We start from the raw sequence: 20,436 nt of genomic DNA, 5'->3' as shown, positions 1-20,436 counted from the left end.
GACATATTTTAATCCTTTTTGCTGTTAATTTTAATTATCTTTAAATGCTCTTAATTGTTTTCAACAGTTTTTTGCACAGGCAGGCACGTTATGAGACCCATGAAAGCAGCAATGTAACCAAATCTTTATTGACAGCAGCAGGCAGGGCAAGGGTTGGCATGGCATTGGGTCCCTGGATAAGTTCATCATTCCAGAAGCCCCATGTTGATGGAATGGATCTGCTGCATTTGGATTGCTCCAAAGCTGTACAACAGGAGTTGGCCTGTGTTGAACCTTGCTGTGGTGCAAGTGAAGCAAGCCAGGTCTCACTGGGAGACCAGGGTGCAGATTCCAACCAGGCAGCTACTGAACCCACGCTTGGGTTTGCCGTGGTCAATCCTCCCCTCTGGCCCCTTATGCTCCCCCATACTATGTTGATCCTGATCAATGCCATTTCTTCCCTCATACAAACTATGTTCTTCAGCCTAACAAATGAAAGCCATAATTTCACTGAGGGGAAAGGCAAAAAAACCAAAAACCCCAACCAGGTTGTGTCAATCAGGTTGAGAGAAAAAAAATGCTTGGTGAAGGCTCTAACTTGAGGGTGGGCAGGTGGGAAGCTCTCAAAGCAAGATGGAGGAAGGGGGCGGTTAAGTCTGTGATTTAAAGTTGACTGAAAATTTGATATGTGCACTATATGTGTTAATGGGGCACATATGTCAATTATATCCGCACTGCTGGGCAAAGGGTTCTGTGTAGATTTCTCACCCACCTTCTGCAGCACTGAATGCATCCAGGTATATCAATTCCATTATTAAAAAGGTCTTATGCTAAAGAGCTAGGAGGAAACAGCTCTTGCCCATGATCCCAAACATGAGTAGCCATCACACTGTCCATGTCACATGTGCAATTACAATAATGTTAAATCCATTTTTTTAAAAAAAGTTAGTTGTAATTTCTGTATAACAGTTTACTATGAAGTATTAAGAGTCTGAATCCACAATTAAGTCAGCCCTCAATAATTTGATTTAAGTGATTTAACATCAGCGAAATCAAGTGTGCTATTATCAGCTCTTAATCAAAATAACTGGGCTGCGGATCAGACAATTAGCCTAGTTTTTATGTTATCTTTCTTAATCTAGCTAATCCATAACATCCTCCTGTCTTATTCTGGGATGGCTGCCTTTTGGCAGGAGTTGGCACTAAAGAAATAGATTGACAGGGCAGTGTTTCTTTTCTCTCAATTGTAATTCCATTCCCAGAACCGTACATTAATTTTGCCTTGTTTGGTAGTGGACTAATGTGATCTGGAAACGTGGGGGGTTTTTTGCAGCAGAGGCGGGGTATAATCTTCTCCTCCCCCACAAACAAACACTCTCTGAGGTGTGTGGGGCTAGGAGACTTCAGAGAAGTATGACTAGCCCAAGGTCACCCAGCAGCTGCATGTGGAGGAGCGGAGACGCGAACCCGGTTCACCAGATTACGAATCTACCAATCTTAACCACTACACCACCCTAAGCCTCTCGGAGACCTGCTACCCTGGTCACAATGTTCTGGAGACAGCCTGTGACCCACTGCCTTGCTGACTAATGTTCCCAATACTAAAGGGCAAGCACTAGCTTCTCACCCTCAGTGCTGAGAGGAATGTGATGATCTGGGAGGGAAACCTGAGAACAGATCTGCCTAGCACTGGTGTCAGCCTTTCTCCCAGAAACATGGTATACCATCTGGGAGTGAGGTGCAGAAAAAGTCCAGAAGCATCTACATCACATTGTCATCATAGAGCCGCCTGGAGCATCTCACTTTCAGATCTGAAAAGGTTGAACCAGCTGGTTCAAGAACAGTGCATGAGTCAAGGCATGCTTTGTTCAGTTAACTGACATTACTTTCAGAATGATGTGCTGCATTTGAGTTGGCTGTCCTAAGGCCTTCCCAACACTGAAAGAAAGGATGTCCAGGAAGCTTCTTTGATGATACAGGAACCACAGGGTCATTCTTTTTTCCAGTGCTGCGAAAGGTGAAGGGTGGCTAGCCAAACAGTTTAGAAATAACACCTCCAAGCAATGCTGCCAGGGGACTCAACTACACTCACAGTGGCACTGTTTGTTGCCATTCATAAATTGTATCCCCAACTTATGGTGCTTCTAACAGTTTCAAAACAGAATGGAACAAAATGAAAACATGGTGTTGTGTTCAAAAAGCAAATTCCAATATAATGCAAAAGTAAGTAAGTTTGGGAATGACAGTGAACACCAATGCATGCATGCATTCATGAGAGCCTTCATTTACAATACAGAATTAAAGAATATATTTATGAAACAAAAGCATAATTCCTTGATATGCTTGTTTTAATCCCGCTTCAAATATGTAATTTTCTTTCACTTAAGGACATACCCATCATGCAGCTCAAATCATTGTATTGATAAAGAGCTGAAGTTAACGAGAAGTAAACATTTATACTATATGCAAGTGCAGACATGAATGCAGGTACACACTGCACTTTAACCTGTTGATTCAGAAATAGCTCCCATTGATTTCCATAGTACTCCCATAAGTATGCTGAGGACTGCAGCCTTAGTCATCAACTGCTGATTAGTTCCCCAATGAAACACAACTAGAGAGACTCTGAGGTTAACTAACTGCACCGTTCTGCTGTGAAAAATCAGTGTTCAGTAGTCCACAAAATTTCTCATTTCGTTCTCAGGATGGAACAGTCACATAAGGTTTGAAAGTTGCCAGACAAATAGTATAGACAAATACTTATTCCACAATCCTTAGATCCCTCCCGGAAAATTCCTAATAGCTTATAAGATTCCTAGTAGCTTATGAATTATATCTTTGTACTTTTAATATATCTGAAGCTACTTCAAAATCCTTAACTGGACATGCCAAAGTAATTTTACTGAGAAGACGCCGGCAATCAGAAAAAGGTTAATAGAAGTTTTATAAATCCAGAGAAAAACAAATCTCAGAATACTCAAACACTAGTACAAGAATAAAATGATTGCCACCAGTAGCCCCTCCAGACATCCTTCTTACTGTGCATTCATGATTATTTGTGTTCATGATGGTATCAGGGTGATTCTATGCCAGCATCCCACTTTTAATCCTGTTTGCCCTTACAAAAATATTGGTGTGGTCATATTGCTTCCTTTCCAATTTGTGCATTTCCCATAACTTCCTGCAGAAATCATTCAACTTTTCATACTACAAATGTTCTGATGTGTGTGTGTGTTTTAGTCTCACTTTTGTGAACCATAGCACAAGTGTACATTGGGGAATCATCACAGAACTAATAAAGCAGGTTGATGTGTGAGCAGTCCATTATAAATCCACCACTAATGCACTATTCTTGTGTCAATGACACATTGCAGAATACACTTGGAAAAAAGCCCCCTAGTTGGGTGGGGCCTTAAGACATACAAAGCTAGAGAATGTGAAAATGTCACTCGGTGGAGAGTGATCATAAGTTTATAGCTATCGTTTATTCATCTCAAGGGACAGAAGACTGGGTAACGTTGTGGCATTGATATATTTGGCTTCATTAATAAACGCCCGAAGTATTTTTTTTGTGCATTCATAATAAGTCTCAGCAGATAACATGTTAAGAACACTAGAACTACCTTGTAAATTACTAGGTTGCATTTTCCCTGACAAAACTGGAGTACACACGGTTTGAGCTCTGTATTGTAATAGCATTACTAGGCTAAGGTGAAGGTTTGAATGACAGCTCAATCATCGCTCTACAAGCCAATAGGATTGAACTATGATAAAAGAAGAAAAGAGCACACACTTTTAATTCTGCAAGTTACTATGAGTCAAGAGTCACTGACATATTTAAAGATGATACCTGAAAGTTTTGACAGTACTAAAGAACACATATTGAAGACAAATGGATTCAGAACAGGGAAGTTAGAGAGCAACTTTAAAGATGGATAAACAAGTACGGCAAAGAGAGAGTGCCAAGAAAGGAAGCAAAAGAAAAAAAGAAGATAGCTAACAGTCACAGGGATAGCTAGCTGGGACCACAAGACAAAAGCAAGGGTGTAAATATATGATGTTCATTTTTGTAGACAATTATGTCAATGTCTCTTGTACAAGACATGACATAGCCCTATCTGCACTATAGATTTAAAGCTATGTAAGATCGCTTTAAACAATCATGGCTCCCATTTATTTTAAAATCTTGGGAAGTGTAGTTTGTTAAGGCTGCTGAGTGTTGTTATGAGACCTCTGTTCCCCTCACAGAGCTACAATTCTAGAGTAGTTTAAAAATCAACCCCTATTGCCAGGGAACTCTGGTCATTAGCTCTGTGTGGGGAATAGGAGTCTTCTAAACAACTCTAAGCACCTTTAACAAATAATACTTCCCAGGATACTTTGGGGGAAGCCACAACTGCTTAAAGTGGTATGAGAATGCTTTAAATGTATAGTGCAGATGAGGCCACAGTGACTCTAGAATCAGTATCACAAACAAATCTTCGGCAGTTTATGGTGGTACCTGAAAATCCATGTGATAGGTGTTGCATAAAAATAACTGCTCCTGTGGAGAAGTCCCACAGAAACTGGATATTAAACAGTTAGGCTAATTCACACAAACAAGCTGGAATGTGGCTAAGTGAAAAACAACACTGTGATAAAGTTGAAATGAGTTTTGATAACAATACATGTGCGCTATTCTTCAACAAGAGAACAGTGAAGCACGAAAGATGCAAAATGTGAAGAAGAAACACAATTGGAAAGAGGATGAAGGTCAGAGTGAGAGACAAATGCATGTGATACAGCCAACTGGGAGCATATATAGGATTGCAATAAAATCAGCAGGTGTCAACATTGCTCAAACCATTTAAAAACTGTTTTGAATATTTTAAGGCAAGCCTTTCACTTTTCATTCAAATGTCAAGAAATGTGTTTTCAGGATATATTTTGCTAAAAATATATATTTCATGCATAACTACAAGGGGGAAATTATTTTGAAGTCCAGGTCTATAAACACCATTCTATACCTATCATATGCCACATTAAACAAGTATCTCATTGCTGCTCTTTTACGGTAGAATGAACAGTTTTGCTCACCAGCTGTACTACTTACTAGCTACTAAATGGCAAGAACTATATGTTATTTTAATAAATACAAAATATACATTTCATTATTTAAAATGATAATTAGATTGCATTTTAATGTATATTTTACTAAATATATTTTAATATTTTAATAATATATTTATTTACTAAGATTGCAGTGAGACTGGGGTTTGAGCTAAAGAACTGTTCCAATTTAATGATTTTATGGTTGCAGTAAAATGACTGCCTAAAAGGTCAACCCTGCCAAACCTGTCTGGCTCTGTTGTGTAAAATAGCTGGTCAGGTACAGGCAATTTGTTGCCATAGGGCTTTATGGATAGAGAACCTTCTGGAAGAAAGCAGGCTCTCGGGGAAGAGGACCTTCTTCCTCTCAGCTGTGGAATGTGCTAATTCTATTTCTGTGTCAAAGACAAGCATCAGCCTGAGTAAGGCTGAGAGAAGGACAGAGGGTTGAATTTATCTCTTTAAGAAATTTGATTGTGCTGGCAATTCCCCTAGAAATCTGATGGGAGCAGTGAATTTGAGACAGCTAGAGTTAAGCTATAACTTCCCCTGTGCTCAACCTGTGTACAATAAAGCATATACCACAAAATGCCAGTAAGATCAGGTGTCTTCATTCCAATGAAACAGAACCTGGGGTTCTCACTGCTCAGAGAGCTGGGGTGCATGTAACAATATTATGCATCCATTGTATAGATTACACTGAAACCTGTGCATCACAATCAAGTAGATTTGTATCAAAAACAGTTTGCTTACTACCACCTTGATTTTTTGCAGTATCAGTCTAAACACCCTTGACCTAAAACCACCAGATGTGGGCACCTGAAAACCTGTAGTTTCACGAGGCATGATTCATTAGGAAACGAGGGTATCCCCATTCTGAAGGACAAGTACGTGCAGATAGAGATACCAGAAATGCAGACAAGAACAAATGGCATGTGACTGCACAAGGAAACCACCAAAACAGGTAGATAAAAGGCCCACAGTTATCTTTGTTTCTTAATCTCTTTGTAATTGAAAAAGAGATTCATGCAACACTATTGTGATTAACATACAAGTGGCTGAACAGACAGTGCTATTAGGAATGAAAGAGTGCTAATTGCGCTCTTCCCAATAACCTATTGATTCAAATCAAGTCTTCTGCAAGAAGCAAGAGGATATCTTGCAACAAGGGGAAATAGGAGATGAGAAAATGGAAGTGACAGCAGGATCTCTAAATAAATTCTTTGTGTTGGAAATGTATGGAATTAGAAATGAGACCTAACTAACACAATGTTAAGTACATTGGGAAGGTCCTTCTAATCCAAGGATGGTGAACTTTTTCAGACTGATGGCCACATCCACATCTATCAGCTGGAAGCAAAGGCAGATGGCGGAACAAAGGCAAATTTTACTTTTGTATGGTATTATTATTATTATTTTTAAAAATGGTATACTGCCCTTCATCTGAAGATCTCAGGGCGGTTCACAAAAGGTTAGTTGCTACACACACTCTCATGCACCCCACTCTGTTCCATGTCCAGATGAGCAAGAAGTATCACTAGAGTTCAAGGACACATCCTAGCCAACCAAAACCACTGGGGTGTGTGAAACAGGATCAGTGAGGAGGGCCTGGGGAGAGGATGGCTAGAGTTCCAAAGGCCAGACAGAGAGGCCTAGAGGGCCTAGTCTTAAGGTTCCCCACCCCTGATCTTGTCCAACATGCTGTTTTATACAGTAGCCAACCAGATACTTACAGGAAGCCCACAGTGTCTGTTGGCCCTTTGCCACTCAGCAACTGATATTCATTAGCATACTACCTCTGAATGAGGAGGTTCCATTTAGCCACCATGGCTAACCTTTAGCAACCCAATCCCACATTAAGTCATCTAATACTTCAAAGCCATCCAAGTTACTGGCCATCATCCTTTATCTACTGCCAATTAATTTCTTTGAGTGATCTCAGTTTTAGTTTTATGGGAGATGGAGAAGCCATGCTTATCTAATCAACATACACCTAATATAAATATATGAATATAATATGAATACATAAAGGATGTAGATCTCTGAAGCTACAAGCCATTGTCCACTTAATGGAACAGTAGGATGTACTTCTAAGAAGACATGTATGCATTTGTGCTCTGCATTGCATTTGCCTGTTGGAAATTAATACACTGTACCTTTTAAGACGTGGGTGGCGCTGTGGGTTAAACCACAGAGCCTAGGACTTGCCGATCGGAAGGTCGGCGGTTCGAATCCCCACGATGGGGTGAGCTCCTGTTGCTCGGTCCCTGCTCCTGCCAACCTAGCAGTTCGAAAGCACGTCAAAGTGCAAGTAGATAAATAGGTACTGCTCTGGCGGGAAGGTAAATGGCATTTCCATGTGCTGCTCTGGTTCTCCAGAAGCAGCTTAGTCATGCTGGCCACATGACCTGGAAGCTGTACGCCAGCTCCCTCGGCCAATAAAGCGAGATAAGCACCGCAACCCGAGTCGGTCACGACTGGACCTAATGGTCAGGGGTTCCTTTACCTTTACCTTTTAAGACATGGTGCATATTGATGTTCATCATTGCAATATATTTTGGGAAAGAGTTCATGAAAGCTAGTGCTCATGTTTCCCTGTGTCTTTGGAAAGGTTCTAAAGATATGGTGCACTGTTCTCCTCTTTGAAACAAAATAAAAAAAAATCCTTCCAGTAGCACCTTAGAAACCAACTAAGTTTGTTACTGGTATGAGCTTTCGTGTTCATGCACACTTGCCAAAACCTTTTCAAGTATTAAGCTCTGCAGAGGGGGCTCTCTTGGTATTTCTACCATGCTCAGAAGTATGGGGAATAGTGGTCATTCTCTGATGCAGGCACTAAATAGTGGGACTCCCTCCTCATTGAGCTGTGTCTTGGATTTTCATTGTACAGCATTTGCCAAGTGCTGAGGACACACCTCTCTACCCTGGCCTTTGGCCTTTAAGGTACTTTGGTAGGACCTATACTGGTAGGTACTTTGGTAGAATTTATACTGTTCTGTTCCACTTGGAACAGTTTTACTTGTTTTTATAATTGTAATGGTTTTATTTGTTCTGGGGTTTTCCAGCTATATATTATATTGTTTTAACAAATCCTGGTACCTTATAGTGAAGAGCAGGTAAGAAATCTTAAAAATAATCTTAAAAATAAAATTAATAAGCAATGGGTACAATAGGGTATGTAGTATAGTTGCACCCACAAATCCAATGTGGGTTGGTGAAGGCCCACAGCCAGGAACATTTAAGTATCTAAATGTTTGTGGTTGACCACAAACTTGACATGAGCCAACAGTGTGACGCGGCAGCTAAAAATGCCAATGCAATTCTGGGCTGCATCAATAGGAGTGTAGCATCTAGATCAAGGGAAGTAATAGTGCCACTGTATTCTGCTCTGGTCAGACCTCACCTGGAGTACTGTGTCCAGTTCTGGGCACCACAGTTCAAGAAGGACACTGACAAACTGGAACGTGTCCAGAGGAGGGCAACCAAAATGGTCAAAGGCCTGGAAACGATGCTTTATGAGGAACGGCTAAGGGAGCTGGGCATGTTTAGCCTGGAGAAGAGGAGGTTAAGGGGTGATATGATAGCCATGTTCAAATATATAAAAGGATGTCACATAGAGGAGGGAGAAAGGTTGTTTTCTGCTGCTCCAGAGAAGCGGACATGGAGCAATGGTTCCAAACTACAAGAAAGAAGATTCCACCTAAACATTAGGAAGAACTTCCTGACAGTAAGAGCTGTTCGACAGTGGAATTTGCTGCCAAGGAGTGTGGTGGAGTCTCCTTCTTTGGAGGTCTTTAAGCAGAGGCTTGACAACCATATGTCAGGAGTGCTCTGATGGTGTTTCCTGCTTGGCAGGGGGTTGGACTCGATGGCCCTTGTGGTCTCTTCCAACACTATGATTCTATGCTTCTATGATTCTATCTCCCTATATCTGGGCTGATGGAGGAGGAAATCATCACTTGCTTCAGAATCCTGTTTCTCTCTACAGAAATTGACACACAGCCTACCCCAAGATATGTGTGTGTTACCAAAATATTTGAGATTTACTGAAAATGTAAAACTATATTATTATCTTGGGAAGCAAAGGCGGGTGAGATAAAATCCCTAGGGAAATTTTCTGATTAATATGTATGTCTTTCTATTAATAAAATTCACCCTCTGCCCCTTAAAAAGATATTATTAGAAGATTTTTAGGAGAAGGAGGCATAATAGGCCGCACAAAGCTTATCAAGTACTTACATCAGACATTTGTTTTTGCAAGGAAGGGGGAAAGCCCTACAACTTATCAGCCACTTGTGATGATAGATGAAATCAATAACAGCTAGCCTGAAATGCTTTTAAAGCCTCATTGTAAAAACACTGCGAAGGAGAAGGATCCTGGCTGACAATTTAATGTGCATGAGATTTTTTTTAAATATAAAAAGAGCATAAATAAGATACCTTTAAAGAGTGTTTGCAGTATGGAAGCAATTGTTCCATGCATGCCTCAAGAATCTGAAAAATTTAAATATTCAGGTTCTGGCCAAGGAAGAAAAGCTGAGATACATGTCCACTTGGCGATTCTTTCACATGCTGTGCAGGCTTGATGTGCCTTTTAAAAGTCATATGTAAAGTCTCTTTTCTGTTACCTAGGTTGGTGCCTACAGTATGTTCAAATATGCTCTTTTTTCCTCAGATCAAATAATCTAATTGCCTCCAACTGGCTTGCTGCTGTCATCATGGGAATCATTCCCCATCTTAGGATGAAGACCATCTGTTTGAAGCCACTGCCATAGTGACTGCAGGGTTGAATAGTAGTTTCCAGACAATCTCAGTGGGATCCCACATTTATGTGTCCATTGGGAGTCCCTCACGTTCAGTATTGGTGGAGCTACACTGAGAAACAAACATATCAACTTATCCAGTTCAAACCTTTCCCTTTTATAACTGAGCAATGCTCTCACTATTAAGCTATAAAGATGCTATGTTATGCAAACATGTTGTTTATTTTAAGGGATAAGTTTCTCACTGTTGATATAACTATTTAGTGTTTTCTTTTTTGACAGAACAATAGCATTTTTCATTAAAAACTGTATTTTCCTTGCACAGCTAATATCTAATGAGGCAATGCTGCCAACTTCAAATGTTTGGAAAGCTTTTGTTGGTTTAAATACCAATGCTTTCTTGGAACTAATCACTCAGTAGTCATTTCAGCCTTTATACTGAGCCAGTATCTGTTGGTCCTTATGTCCTTATGACACCATCTTATGATGCCATCCTTATGAGACCATCTTGGCTGTGAGTCCTGTCAGACCTGCTCCCTGCCTTGCAGGCCTTTCCCACCTGACCTGGGAGGGCAGGGCTCTGACTCCAATTACAAAGGCTGAGGTGACCCAACAGGCTCTTGGGTTGGGGTATTGTTTAGAAGGTTTGCTTGCAGAGTTCTGTGGCTGTTATTATTGCCCTAATTGTTCAAAATGCTTTAAATTGGTTTTAACAGCTTTTTAACTCATGTGTTTGTAAATTTTGTGGGTTTTGTGTTTTAAAACTTAAGGGATGTAAGACGTGCTTGGGAAGAGGAGAGCTGGGGAGAGCAGGGGTGACCCCAATCACAGTGGTTCTGGGCAAGGAGAGGTATGGGGTGCAGGGTGGGACAGGCTGGATAAGGGGTGCACAGCACAGGCAGTTAGCCTCTCCTTCAACCTGCAGAATTGCAGTTGTCTTATCAGCCGGCTCCTTTGTTGCTGCTGCTGAATGCTGGGTCAGCTCTGAGTAAGATCTCCCTCATTCATGATCTGATTATGGATGAGGAGGCTGATCTGGTCTGTATCAGTGGTGAGCAGGGTGGAGTACCACCTGGGTACTCAGTGCAACATCAAGGCAGACTTGAAGGTCGGGGAGGGGGAGTTGCTGTGGTTTGGAGAGAGTTAGGTGTGGGTGGTTCTGGTCCAACTTGGATGGTTGTTTCCAGAGAGTGGTGATTGGGGAGCTATTTTTGGCCCTGTGGAGCCTTCAATGTGGTGTTCCTCGGGGTTCAATTTCATTCGCTATGCCAGTGGTACTTTAACAGTTTTCCTCTGGGCCACACTTTCAGAATAAACATTTGCTCGTGCAATAAAAAGGGCACCTGGAGGGGCCCTTTGGCCCTTAATTACTGAATGGTACTTTCTTCCTGGGACGCGGGTGGCATTGTGGGTTAAACCACAGAGCCTAGGACTTGCCGATCAGAAGGTTGGCGGTTTGAAACCCCGAGACGGGGTGAGCTCCCGTTGCTCGGTCCCTGCTCCTGCCAACCTAGCAGTTCGAAAGCACTTCAAAGTGCAAGTAGATAAATAGGTACTGCTCTGGCGGGAAGGTAAACGGCGTTTCCGTGCGCTGCTCTGGTTTGCCAGAAGCGGCTTAGTCATGCTGGCCACATGACCCGGAAGCGAGATGAGCACGGCAACCCCAGAGTCGGTCACGACTGGACCTAATGGTCAGGGATCCCTTTACCTTTACCTTTACCTTACTTTCTTCCTAGTACTTGCACAGGGTTGAACGGCACTGAAAGTATAGAAGTAAAATGACCCTCCCTTCCAGGTTAGAGTGGCTAGGGAAACCCAGCCAGCTGGGTGGGGTATAAATAATAAAATTGTTGTTGTTTTTTTTGAAAGAAATGTAATGTGAGACCAAGAACATGTGGACACAGTGGAGGAGAGCACAGGTAGCCAATGTGGCAATATCCAGATGTTAGGGGCTGCAATTTCCACGATCCCTGATCATTGGTCATGTTGCCTGGCACTGATGGGAGTTGTAGTCCTTAACTTTTGGATGGTACCACATTGGCTATGCCTGGAAAAGAAAGAGGGACAAGGTGGCGGAAGAGAGGGACACAATATCACATGTGGGGAGAAGAAAATATTTCCTGCAACATTCACACTATATAAAATACAGCTGTGTGGTTTATTATAAATAATTTGGTTTTGAAACACTTCTGGAATTGTGAGTTGACAGATGCCTTGTCAAGAGCATAGATATAACCACATCTACCCTGACAACAGTTCCAAAGGAATGTATAACTCATTGTCTTCTAGAAACATGTTTAATCCAATTTTGGTCTAGTATTCGTATGATCTTTTTAGTCAGCGGCAGGCATAGTTTTTCCTCTGCTGACCTTCAGCTTGCGATGCTTGTGTGACTACACACAGAGAAGTTGGGATGGAAAGGCTTTTGGCACGGTAACGTCAGCTTTTTGAGTGTCAAAGCTTCATTTTTGCAGTCAATGTTGACTGAAACGCAACTGGCGCAGCCTGTGGCAGTGCAGCTGAATGTCAGTACAAACAGACAAAAGCCACATCTGCCACTGGCTCATATTAATGAGTCCATGGTCTTAGTTGTTTCTCTTTTCAAATCCCAGTAGGTGACAACAACTTGTAAGAAGATGCCCTCACTCCACTTTATTCATTTTCGCGGTTAATGTACCCTCCTACTCAAGGGCTGCAGAGGGGGCAATTAAGAGGAAGAAATGGGACATATGCACTCAACTTTCATTGATCTCAGTGATACTTTACTATTATTAATTTGCTCTAAATCAGGGTTGCCTAATCCATAGCCTGAGGGTTATATTCAGTCTCTCAAGTGATTTTTTTGGGGTGGCAGCTGAAGTTCCCCAACCATTTGTGTTATGTAGTGAAGTTTCACCCTGGGCCAGCAGGGGGATACTGTATATAGTTTTCACTCAGAGCTACTTGGAGAAATCGCTGTGTCGTCTGCTATGTCAACCCACAACTTAACACTGGCGACGAGGATGGGATGCACTGTGAGTTCCGAGACTTAGACGATGCCCTGATGGATCGAATCGTCTGCGGGGTCCGGGACATCCATCTGCAACGGCGTCTCCTCGCCAAGCCAGACCTCACGCTACAGAAAGCCATTGAGGAGGCTGTGGCCTCAGAAGCTGCTGAACGCTCCGCCCAGGAGATCCGCAAGTCCAGCAGCCCGCGTCTTGCTAGGGAGCCAGTTCCGGTGCATCATGAAGAGGCCAGCAGTGATGAGGCATCCTCCAGTGAAAACTATATACATTATCCCCCTGCTGGCCCAGGGTGAAACTTCACTACATAACAATTTGGATGCTATGTCATTTTTTTATTCCATTTTTAAATTATTTATATATTTATTTTTGATATTTTGGTGTTGGAATTAATTCTTCCCCTCCCCCCAACAACTGGTGGCTGGAGCAGAGAGGTTTCAATATTTTTGTACAGACCAACATGATGGGAAAGGGGAATCTCCCTGTCCTTGCTCATTATGTTTAATTTTGGCATGTCTTTCAACCTTTGTACCTTTCAACCTTTGCCATTGTTTTTTTCTTTCCCATTGTCCCTGAGGGACCCTGCTACACTAGCACTAGCACTGTAGCTATGAGTCCCTCCTGTATCGCCACTGCCCTGAAAGCAAAAGATGGTGCCGTGTGAGTGAATGTGCTCTGTGGCTCTCTGAAGCTTCTGCTGGAGAGCAGAGGGAGCTGCAATCAGGGGAGGGGGAGGGAAGTATCATTGCCAGAGTGCAGTTTCATTTGTAGTTATTGGGATCCAAACCATTGCGACCCCACAGGGAAATAAGGAGGCAACAGGCCAAAGGAAAAGCAGGGCTGGTATAAATAGTCCCCCTCCCCAATGCATTGGCGTAGTCTGAAGCCAACTGCCTGGCTTCCCTTACTTAAGTGGCCACTGCTGCAGTCATTTCAGATATGGCGGCGGCAGGATTGTTAACGTAAGTCAACTATCATATTTGATCAGATCTAGATGAGGGTCAATTAATAATTTAAATGTTTTAAATCACTGGAAGAAGGGGTGGTATTCAACTAAATTTTACTCTGCAGAAATCTTAGTTCAATACCACCCAAGATGCTTAATTTTCCTGCTATATACTTTATTTGTCCCTGTATTTTGTTACATGCACTCGTAAAAACTTAAAATTTATGGCATAAACACATTACATAAATATTTAAAAACAATATTCTGTGCCACTCAAATCTATCATAAGTTTGGAAGGATAATGAAACAAGCCCAATTACCCATCCTCAAAAGCCTCGTGAAATAGGTTGCATTTGTACTGATTTTTTAACACCAGTGAGCAGAGTGAATTTCTGAATTTCCACAGGAACTTCATTTCATACCTTCGAAGAAACCACTGTGAAGGCTTTGTAGCATGAAGAAGACTGTTTTAGATACTACCTCATCATATACGAACAATGTGGTAAACTATCTGGGTAATGACAAATGTAGGATTCTCTCAGCTGTGGGCCATAAGCACTATTAATGAAGTCACTTTACTGTGCACCATGCTTTCTGGATAGAAGCATTTGCAAATTTTGATAGGTTTTCAGCAAAATAATGCCTCTTGTATTGCTTCTGTCAATTTAGAGTCTTCCCTTCCTTGGAAAGAAAGATAGGTAACATCATTTCTGGTGCTTAATCAGAAAAGAAATTCTGATAGTGTTCTGGTGGTATTTTTGTGGTACCTGATGGAGCCTATAAATATGTAAGTATAACTGATCAAATGAAGAAAAACTAGGGACATTAAATGATTTGTTACAAGCTTAAAAGAGAAAAACAGAGGCTATTAAAGTATGCACTGGGACTTATAAAAAAGTGTTTATGTCATCTAGACGCTAAGTAGATTGCTTTCAGAATAATTCTTACTGTATCTGGGTAAACATGCCAGTCATATACAACAGCCACCAATTTACAGAAATTATATTCAATTATTTAAAACCAGAGGATGGATATTCCATGGGGAATAATGTTTTTATTTACCTAATCACAAGTACAACAGAAAACAGAAAGATTTGAAAGAAAAGAGCTTCAACAGATATTCTGACCATTTGTTAAGGAGCTGCTTTGTATATCTAGTTCCAAGACAGAATAGTACAGTCTTAGGAATACTTAAAATACATTTCAGCATGTTTATTTAGCTGAAGGATCTTCAAGAAAGTGCCCTAAACTAGCTTCACCAAAAAGGTGAGCAGGGGTGAGTGTGGACAGCATCAAAGGTCATCAATAAGAGAGGTGAACTTGCAAAAAAGTACAGTGGTGCCTCGCAAGACGAAATTAATCCGTTTCGTGAGGCTCTTCGTATAGCGGTTTTTTCGTTTTGCGAAGCAAGCCCATTGACAGCTTAGCGGATTAGCGCTATTAGCGGTTTAGCGGCTTTTAGCGGATCAGCTGATAAGCGGTTTATCAGCGGATCAGCTGATAAGCGGCTTAGGGCTTAGGAAAAGGGGGGGGAAAGGGGGAAAAAACCCGCAGGAACTCGCAAGACATTTTCGTCTTGCGAAACAAGCCCATAGGGAAAATCGTTTTGCGAAGCGCTTCCAAAATGGAAAACCCTTTCGTCTAGCGGGTTTTCCGTCTTGCGAGGCGTTTGTCTTGCGAGGCATTGTTAAAACAATGTTTTGGAAGCTAAATTGTGCATGTAATTTTCTGCTCACAGAACTGCTGTTTTCCTCTTCCCCTTCCTACTTCAATAACCCTGAGATAAAAGGTCTTAAGCTTTACCGACTGTTCTGTCCCTCATCTCTGAAAAGTTGCTGAGATTTGGAAATACAGTGGTGCCTCGCAAGACACCTAAGCGGCTTAGGGCTTAGGAAAAGGGGGGGAAAAGGGGAAAAAACCCGCAGGAACTCGCAATACATTTTCGTCTTGCAAAGCAAGCCCATAGGGAAATTCGTTTTGCGAAGCGCCTCCAAAACGGAAAACCCTTTCGTCTAGCTGGTTTTCCGTCTTGTGAGGTGTTCGTCTTGCGGGGCACCACTGTATGTTTGGAATGATGTGGGATATAGGTATCCTAGGAAACACCATGAGAAAAAGGGGATCAGTGAAAAGCAGGGACCCCCCTGCATAATCAGAAATGTGCAACAGGACCTTAGTATTCAAGCTAAAGAACGACCAGACATCCTTCATCAGGTTCTTCCATATCAAAAGCTTCTTCCCAAGTACTTTAGCTCAGAAAGCAAATACCTTTTCTACACACTTAAATGAAGAAATTGGCTGAAATGCATTCTGCAGTCCAATTATATTCATTAATATTCCATTGGCACCTTCCTTGGGGGAGGTGGAGGTGTGGGGATTGACCTTTTTTTGCTTATTTGTTGTGTTTTTGGCTATCTTTGGGACTGCAGCCAATTCAAAGCATTTGTTAAAGGAACAATGTCTTGTCACCGGACACAAGCACCACTCAGCTGAGCTTCATTAAGAGTGACCCCAAAATTCTGGATTGTTAATGAAACTTATCAGCTGAAGTATGATATGCAAACGTGAGAGGATTGAAGAAGGCCCTTTGTATGACAGCAGATTAATTAGCCAAGCAGTGGCTGCTAAGTCCTAGCACTGGGGTCTGGAGGCCTGGATGATGAAGATGGTTAGTAGCTTTACTAGAAAAAATGACTCAGAGCAAGTTACAAACATGAGAATGTGTTGATGTGAAACAAACTTCAATGAAAGTAGCTTACTGACCTAATGGATAGCAGATGTAATCAGTAAGTGGACCTATAAAATGTATAAAATCTACCTACATGTTATTATGACAAGTGCATAAAAAAAACACTTTTAGAAACATACTTTTAAATATAGAGCTTGTTAATCAACAGGGGAATCTCAGATCCAGACTGCACTTTCTTCTCACAATGAAATCTAGTAACTCTAGATGTGCACTATGCAGCCCATAATACACTACACTTCAGACATATGCTGGACACAGCAGGCAATGGTAAATTGGCATCCACATTTGATGCCAATTTGCATAGTTAACTGGAGGTTTAATTACACCCTGTTAATTTTCTCCTTGTACTTCCTGAGATTTTCCTAAACTTAACATTCTTTAAAGGTAGCTGCTGTTGTGGGAATTACCTTGTTTTTCTAAGCAAAATTTAGCTGATTACTATGTATTTACATACTGTAATTTGAATGGCTAATTATGTAATTAGAGCAAATACATGTAATATGATTTATTTCTCACAAAAGCAGATAAAGTGTATTGCTCCTTGCTTCCAACTCTACAAATTACACTAGCGTATGCCTAGACTTTTCCTTTATTCAAGATTCACACATCTGAAAGAATATTAGGACTACCACTGTAATTGCCTATTTTTCCAGGAACCAGCTATCATTTCTCTCAGTACTAATATATCTTGGGTAGGAAATGCTCATCTACACCACTTGTCCTAGGTATGGACTGGCTTATGGGGTTAAATGGAAGCCCACCTTGTTAGTGTCATGAATGCACAACAGCAGCAACCTGTTTTGGATAACATACTCAGATTTCTACACCTATGCTATGCAGGAAGTCTTATCTAATGTATTCATTTATTTAAAATATTAAAATCCAATAGATTCCAGGACAGTGAACAGCATGAAATTCTAAAATATACAATATTTTGTATAACATATAATAACTGGTCAGTGTAGCCAAACTATATTCTTTGCATATATACATATATTTGTTTTATTCTGTTTGGCTTTAACAAGTTTCCAACAATCTATCAGATATTATTTCTTTTACAGCTTTTGAAAAAGACATCCACTATTAGCTTCTATCCAATCCTATGGTAAGGATACTGAAATTGGATAATTACTATTTCATTAAAAGATGGAATATTTGAAAATGAAGTAAGTTTATATCATCTATCATCTATCTATCTATCTATCATCTATCTATCTATCTATCTATCTATCTATCTATCATCTATCTATCTATCTATCTATCTATCTATCTATCTATCTATCTCTATCTATCTATCATCTATCTATCTATCTATCTATCTATCTATCTATCTATCTATCATCTATCTATCTATCTATATCTATCTATCTATCTATCTATCATCATCATCTATCTATCTATCTATCTATCTATCTATCTATCATCTATCATCTATCTATCATCTATCATCTATCTATCTATCATCTATCTAAGATTAATGTGGACAATTTAATACCTGCATTTTTTAAATATAAAAAAGACCATATGTCCTGAGGCCCCATTACCACTTTATGGGCTACAAATGGGCTTAATGGGCTACAAATTATTTTCTCTGGCCAATTCACTTTGGGACAGTTCAAGCCATTTCTCTAACTAAAAAATGCAGCATAATTATGTGATGTGATTGGAGTACTATTTTTCATTATTGTTGTAGTGCAATTAAAATAAAACTTTTCCATCCCATGCTTCCGTAGCTAACAGATCACTATTTTGATAAGTCAAAAATGTATGCTATATATATTTTGATATAAACACAAGAAAGAAAGATTATAAATAATGAGATGAATATGTGTTTACCTCCATTTAAAGGAACTTGCTTGGTTCTGCACTGAGATGCATATTAGCAGGGAAATGGGAACCAGATGAAAGAAAGAAAACAAAATTCCCCTTTTAAGTGGTCCTATTTTTGGCTCCAAGTTTTATTTTTCAATATGAGGATATTTTAGGAAAACATATATTTTATAGGCTTTAAAGAAGTGGCCATAATTAGAATTTTTATAACCTTTTAAATTTCCTTGTGATTAATTTGGGGGTTGCTAATGGCTAAATTAAATGTATGACTATTGATAGCATTTATATACAACATTTAATTTCTTGCAGTTGCTAACTGGATATACAAAACTGCTATGAAAATATGTTAGGTGATTTTTTTGGATGCTGAGGTCTCTCGTTTATCATAATGAATGTCAGGAAGAATAGAAATCAAACAAGGATCTTATCAGGGAAGAAAGCAAACCAACACATTAAATCCTATAGTGAGCTAGTTTAATGGGAAAAGCCATTGATTGGAGCTTCATTCAAGTGCTTCATCTATGTGTTGACTAAAACCATGGAGGGCAGCAGGATGACATCTGGAAGCCCTGTACCTATTGTCTGCCCAATGGGTGGGACATCTGAAAAGGAGTGCCTATGTTCATACAGCTTCATGTGTAGCAGGCATTGTTCGCAACCTGCTGAAAAGCAGAGGCAGGGCCAGCAGGTGCAGCTTCTTGCCCTCATCCACATGTTTAATTTACACACAGAGGAAATGATTTAATGGGGCCAGGAACAGATGTATATAAGCATTCTTGTTTTCTGACAGACAGATCAAGTTAGCATGTTTGAAGTGTAATAGCTCATCAGAAAAAACCCTGATATTTTTCAAAATGACTCAAGAATGGAAACAAGGAAAAAAATTACCTGATGGCATTCTTCTCAAAATACACACATGACTAACAATTCCAACAAAAATACTTGTTAGGTGTGTGGGAAGCTTTCATTAAGCCAGGAATCTTGCACTATACAAAGGAAAATATAAAATATTCTACAATATACTTGTGTTGGTGGTGAAGCATGTGTCAAGAAGGAGCTGAGAGATAAGGGAGAGAAGATGGGGGAAGTGAGACAGATGGATTGTGTGTGTGTGCGTGTGTGTGTGAGAGAGAGAGAGAGAGAGAATGAGAATATAGCTGGAGAAGGAAAAGATGGGCAAAAAGGAGGGAGAAAGAGACAGAGAGGTAGAGGCCTATCACAATGAGTGACAGATAATAAAAGAAAATGGACAAGAAGCTGATGCATGAGAGAAAGTGAGAAAAAGAGATAATTTTTCTCATGATATAGCTGATTAGGTAACTGGGTGGTGGTGGGATAAGTGTTGTATCTACTGGAATGTCGCTTAAATGTGGCATTCTGATATACAGTGGTACCTCGGGTTACATATGCTTCAGGTTACACACTCCGCTAACCGAGAAATAGTGCTTCAGGTTAAGAACTTTGCTTCAGGATAAGAACAGAAATCGTGCTCCGGCGGCGCGGCGGCAGCAGGAGGCCCCATTAGCTAAAGTGGTGCTTCAGGTTAAGAACAGTTTCAGGTTAAGAATGGACCTCCGGAATGAATTAAGTACTTAACCTGAGGTACCACTGTACTTTCTTATTTATGGGTTGTACCCATAAACCTGTGAGTGTATTTCCACTTGTGCAATGAGATTTCCCCTTCCTCTCCTCCACTGTTCAGCTCTTTGTGCACCCCTCCAAATATGTTCCAGCCCTGTTAGTAGAAGTTTGTTTCACTTGTGCAACAGCAGTTTGGGATACAACCCAATGGTCCCAACTTTTACAAAGCTCTTTATTTCAAGTGACCCAAACAAGAATGTCAATGTGTGCATCCTTTTTGTAAGGTTGGTATATTGTGGCTTTTGGATTAACTCTCCTATGAATTACCAGTGGATTTTTTTCTCTGCTTTAATGATTGCTTGGCAATTTGAAGGATGATACTACTTAAACACAGAAGGCTTCTATCTTCAAGCTAGCCTCTCCAGAGTCGTCCCATTTACTTCAGTGTGATTTTGCTTAAGTGGCTTGAAGAATGTGATCGTGACTTCTATCAGCCTC

This window comes from Podarcis cretensis, assembly GCF_951804945.1.
Source record: "Podarcis cretensis genome assembly, chromosome: 2".
Taxonomy (NCBI): domain Eukaryota; kingdom Metazoa; phylum Chordata; class Lepidosauria; order Squamata; family Lacertidae; genus Podarcis; species Podarcis cretensis.
Note: the sequence above shows the minus strand (reverse complement) of the source record.